Source organism: Pinus tabuliformis, chromosome 7 (assembly GCF_031772625.1).
Source record: "Pinus tabuliformis cultivar Carrire ecotype Pingquan chromosome 7, CPIR1, whole genome shotgun sequence".
Classification (NCBI taxonomy): Eukaryota; Viridiplantae; Streptophyta; class Pinopsida; order Pinales; family Pinaceae; genus Pinus; species Pinus tabuliformis.
Window position 1 is genome coordinate 910,717,971 of NC_142293.1, and position 6,545 is coordinate 910,724,515.

Sequence of the window (6,545 nt, forward strand, 5' to 3'; positions counted from 1 at the left end):
AAAGGAAATGAAGTTGTGGAGTGGGAAACCTATGCGAAGGGAAATGCCCATCCCTATCACCCTTCCTCATGAAATATGGTAGAGAGAATAGAAGTCGTAAACCAAAATATAAGAGGTGCGAAGGAAAATAAGAGAGAGGGAAAGGATATTTGAGAATTTGAAAAATCACCGAAGAAGTGAAGTGAAGATGGAGGGAAGTGGTGAACATGCAAAAGGAGAAGAATCCACATTGTAGAGAAAAGCAAGGAAGTGTTTACACTAAAGGAATGATTGAATGAAACTGCACTGACTAATGATTAATGTTTAGAGGTCAAGTTTGATATTCCCACATCTCCTATATGGAGGCCATTGGGTGATGTGTTTAAGCCTAGAGGACCAATGGGGAGCTCAGTGGAGGAACTAGTTCATTGTGTTTCTTTCCATGAGGCTAATAAACCACTTGGTGTTTGTTTCCTGACTAATAAACCACTAGGATAGGGTAATATGAGTCATTGTGTTACTTGTCATGAGGCTAATAAATCACTTGGATAGTGGATTGTAGACCCCTACAATGCTTCCCATGAATAGGAAGCTAATAAACCACCAAAATAAGTTGATTTCACCTCTTTGAACTGAGATATAACCCATTTGATCTTGGGTGAAGCCCTTTGTTTTAACCTAAACAACAAGTGACTCATTGTGGTGCTTACTACTAGAGAGTAGTTGATAAACCACTTGGATAATGGACTCCTTCTCTTGGGTATGTGACTAAGACTTGGGTGTGAATTTCCCTGTATACATATCCCATAAAAATTTGGATCTGCCTCGAGGGTGGTCAACTGCAAGAGAGATTGAGTGTGTCTAGCCTATGGTTGGGTGCAGAGTTGAAATCCCTCCTTCAATGGCCAATCATATTTAAACACACATAAGTATAAATTATGTATGCATATTGTATTATAGAATGTGATGATTCTTGTTATGTTGTGAATGTTTCAAGATCGTGTGTGTTGTAAATGTAAATCAATGTCAATGTTGTGAGGCTCATTTTTATGCTCATAATTAGAATGACACCTTGTATGGCCATGAATGTTAAGGTATTATTGTAGCATGATATTCATTATTACATACATGGTGAACGGAAAATTATGTGTTTATATCCAATAAGTTGATTTCCATACTCATGAGTATACCTAGCTTAACCAGCATAGAAAATTTTAGTGTCTAATATTCGCAGGTGGGCTAATTTTCCATGATTTTTCCAAAAAAAAGATTTGCCAATTTCAAATTTTTTCTAAAAACGATTCGCCCAAATTTTACAATATAAAATTATTTTATCTTAAAAATCGCCAACATTATGTAGAGAATATATATAAAATCATTATAAGTTTAAATAATTTTATAGACATATCAATAAACATTTTATAGTTTTCATATTAGGGACTAGTTAGATTCGCCAATGTTTGTAAACTTGAAGTTAATTTTCCATCCTTAAAATTTTCCTTGTTAACCAGTCAAACATTGAGAATTCAAGTATCAAGACATTAGTCCGTAAGCCACCTTAAGGCCTTAGGAGGTTGAGCATAGAGCAGTCTCCTTTTTTATTTATAAACCTAGCCTAGGATATTTTAATTCAAGTACACTCATGCTACCAGGGTCTGCAGGCCACAAAAGAGCTTAACTTTATCTCTATGTTGATAGTTCCAACACTGAGTAGGTGTCAGTAGAACCATGCCTTAGTAGAATTGTGTCGCGTGAGAAGGCATCAAACCATCGGTCATAATGGGTACGTCAAAGGAATAAGCAATACCGATACACTTTCCCTAACACTAGTTAATCACAAATGAAAGGTCTATGGGTGGGATCCATGTAGAACTTGGAGCATCGAAACACTGCCCACCTCTCATCACTCCCCATGGTGACCGTTGCACAATATAATTCATGTGAGCATGTCGATGGAGTTTAGTAGACCTAAGCCATAGTTCCATCATGGAATCTTATCACTCCTTGTCGCCCACCTTCTACTTTTCCTTATTGAATGTTAAATGTTGTGGGTGGTGATAACCCATAGTGGCATGATGTAGACCTGACTAGTGGGGCCCATCAAGATAACTTATCAAAGTTGCATGGGGGCCACATGGGCGCCATGTGGCCATTTTAATGACATGGTCTCTTTTAATAAGATGAAAATTTAATTGACTGTAATTGAGGTAACATTGGTGTCTCCAGAAAGCTCTCAGTAAGAAAAACACAATAGTGATATAAGACGTTAATTCCATGGATTTGCAAAAACAAAGGTTTTTGCTAGCCCCATCCTCATAGAGGCCTTGGGGAATGAGTTAAACAAAAAGTAACACCATCCTTGGCCCCAAAATATTTAAGGTGGTGAAAGCGAGGTGGTTATAGACCCAATATGTGATTGTGCTCCATTTTGAATCCATAAATGAAAATTTTTGAATGTTTCAAAAGATTGAGATTTATCTTTTAACAAATACACTCCAACACGTCCAAGTGTAATCATCAACAAAAGACATGATATGTGTGCGTGTGTGTTTCCATTTGCAGAAAGGAACAAGCATGGAACCACAAAAATTAGAATGTATCAGTCCAAATTTTCTACTTGGTTTAGAAATGGAATCATGGAATGGTTGTTTGCTATTTTTTCTAAGCATACAAGTGTGACATTCTTTTAATTTCCGAGGAATAGTAGGAAAACCAGAAACACCATTCTTTCTCACTAAATGAAGGCTACCATAATTAATATGTCCAAATCTAGCATGCCACAAATGACTAGATGACATTGTGCCTTCATTGTAATGAACAAGGTATGCAAAATTTCATGCATGTATATATTTCCCCTTCAACTTAAGAAAACTTTCATCTTCCACTTCTATCATCATGACCATGTTATTAGAAAATCACCTTAGTTTAACTTTGCCATAAAATATGTGAATGGGATGGACTTGTCTTCAAATATGCACAACATATAGCAATTTACTTTTCAAATTAGGAATATATAAAAACATCATGAAGAAGAAAATCTGAGGATCCAAGAAACTTGAGTTTGACTATGCCAAATTTTGAAGATTTGAGACTAGTTTTGTTTACAAAATACACTATATAATCTATATTTTCATTTAATTTTTCAAATACTTCCTTTATTTTTTCCTTTATCTTATTTCCGTTCTTGATGTTATTTAATCCTCTCCTATGAGAATATGCATGTCCTTGAATCATATCCATTTCAACCATAATAGACATAATGAAGATATAATCTCTTTCCTTGATTGTGTCTACACTGCCTTGCCTTTGAAGTCTTTTCTTCCATGTCCTATTTTATTGCTTTCTCCTCTAGAAGAATCATGTGATTGATTCTTCCCTTTATAAGCAAGGAACATTCTCTCGTTAGTGGGATGTTTTGCCTTCTTCTACTTTCCAAAATATTTCGCACATTCTACAACTTTTTCCACCAAAGAGTCGAATGTGACAGATATCATCTAACCACTAACTTACAAGGATTCAAGATAGTGAAAGTATGTAGGGTAGATATTCTTGATGAAGTTTGTGAGGGGAAGATCTATCTTTGATTAAATATAGATTAAAGATAGATCTTACTCATTGATTAAAGATATACCATTGATTGAAACAATGTGATGGCTCACCTCTTCACTTACAATAATGGCAATTAGGGAAAATAATTTCTTTTTTTTTATCTTCTATAGCAATTTCTTTAGTTGATTAGGTTTGGAAAGTCCTCTTGTCCTCTATTGCATCTTTGATCCAAAGTCATCTTCATCTTCTTCAATGGGATCTCCTTCACAAATTCCATCCCAAAATTCATTGAAGATCAGTATACTCTTGATCTTCCTAAGCCTTTTAGGGTAATTTTATTTACTTATCATAATTACACCAACAACGGATTTAAGGGAATGCATTTTCCGTTTTCAACACAAATGAGCAGCATGACAAAAAGAAAAATAGTTGGGAATAATAAGGAGATATGGGTGTTAAAATGCAAAGTTGCATCCAAATTCCAGTGATTGTCATGGATTATTATTAAATTGAAACCCAATACTAAGATTTTCATTACAAGGGAATATACAATGAGAATGGATTGAAAAATGGTATCATGGATGGGAATAAACAGCACAAGAAATGTAGTTTAGGAAATATATCCTTAGGAAAATTATGATAGGTTACATCATAGGGTCCACAAGATGAGTTTGAGCCTTTTTCCTCGACGTTCCATTGATATGAGTATTACAATTCGAGCCTTGTGGGAATAAGCATGATGAGTACCAGGAAGACAGGAAAATCCATGCCTATGGATTATATAAAGAACATTCAAGGAATGTAAAGTAAGAAGCCTTTTCAAGATTTAGTTTCCAATAACTCTGTATGTACTTACTACTTAAGTAACAAATCACAATCTAGTAAAAAATATGAAAACCCCCCCTCTGCTTTAGAATATGATAAATGGATTTGAAGAAGTATCTCATGAAATTAAGCAAGGGAGCATGATATTCACTTTAGAGTTTGGTGTTGGGCCTCTCCAACAAAATTTGGTGAATTGTGGGAACAATTGTGTGTCAAATGATTCCACCTACAACCATGCATGAGAAAAATGTCACCATAAGACCGTGGATTAAAAATAGTAGTTAGTTGTACTAGACATGTGCAAAAAGAGTGTTTCGACATATTCCAAGTTGAGGTTGTCCTTTCTAACCTCCTCTAAGGCTAAAATAAACAATTACATTCATAGAAATGATTGGCATAGAGGAAAGAGAGCAACAAGGGATAGAGCCAAGAATTAGAGTTCATGGAGACAGTGTAGGCATCTAGGGAGATAGAGTCAAGCATTAGGGAGTGACGAGGTAGAGAGACAAGGTATTAGGGTTTAGATAATGGGAGAATGCAACCTACATCAAATATCAATAGTAGATGGGGAGGTAATCTTGGATCTGATAGAGGGGACAATCTGTAGGAGATGTAAGAGTGGTAAGGCTCATATCTAAATGAAAATATTGGAGTTCAAAATAACCTCAATCTAGTATAATGTAAGGTAGAGGTGAAGCTCCAAACTTGGGTCGATTTCTCATTAAGGTGAAATATGTATATAAAGAAATCAATGTGGCCTTTTGTTTCATATTGCAAGGTTGAGTGGCTCTTATTATCCACCAATGACTCTTCATTTTCCATTATTCACAATATTTACAATTAAAACAAAATCTCAAAGGATTTCTGTGTCCAACAATTCTAAAAAAGATAATCAACGAGAAAGAAGTAGAAAAATTGTTCTTTGAATAGGTCCAGGTGCACTATGGGATACTAAGGAGCATCATTTTAGATAGGGACACCAAATTTATCAATGCATTTTGGACAATGTTATGGGAGAAGATAGGCACGGAGTTAAAGAGGTCTACATCTTTCTATCCATACACAAACGAGAAAACAAAAGTAGTCAACATGAATTTGGGGAAACTTTTGAGGGGTTATAATAAAATTCATTCAAAGACCACACTTATAACAAAGTAGTCCACACTTCTATTGGTAAGTCATCATTTGAAACTTGTTTTGGATATTTGCCACCTTCATGTTTGGATGTTGTATACAGACAAGAAGGAGGAATGAAGGAGGATATCATGGGGGATGCATTAAGAGCATAGAAACTTGTTGAGAAGGTTAGACAGATACATTTGAAAATATAGTAAATGTTGAAGAAGTCATAGGAAAAAAATAAGGCCAAATTTTATCAACACAAAATTTAGAAGTCATTAAGAGCGGGAGATAAAGTATTGTTATAATTGAACAAGGAAATACTGTGAGGTCCTTGTAATAATAGTGAGGATGCGTGGTATGGCCCTTTCAAGCTACAAGAAAAGGTGGCAGATAATGCCCATAGACTTATTCTACCCCATACATGTTCATTTACTCTGAATAAATATCAAACTCTACTAGTCTTCCATGTTGGATCAGAAAGAGGAGTAGGTGCTACCTTCCATAAAGGAGTTAGGTCTAGAGGCCCAAGTAGAGTTGGTAGAATATACACTTTTATAAAATAGGTCATGAACTATAAATAGGGGTAGCATGACCTTTAGAGGAAAATTTTCCTCTCCTCAATTAGGAAAAATATTTTGGGGACCAAAAGCCTCCAAAAATAGAGATGTATTATCTGGATTGCATAATTATATTAATTATCATATATCTTGATGCTTTCAGAGTGCAAAACTTATAAGAATAAACTTGCAATTATGTTTTAATCATTGGGTCTCAGTTTGGAGAATTGAAGTCTAAAACCTATTGGAGATATTTTGAGGCAATTTGGGGTCCAAAAAATCCCTCTTGTGTTAGACCCCTTGGCACCATTCGACACTTAAATACCTTCCAATCATGCAAGAAACATGTCAATTAGAGTTCATATACAAAATTTATCACTCTAAACATTTGACCTTTTCGATTTGACCACTATAGTTTTAGAGGATGCCATCTCATCCCCCATTACTCGTTTAAAATGGTATATGTGTGTGTGTGAAATATGAAGAGGGATTTAGAAGGGTCAAAGTTTTAAC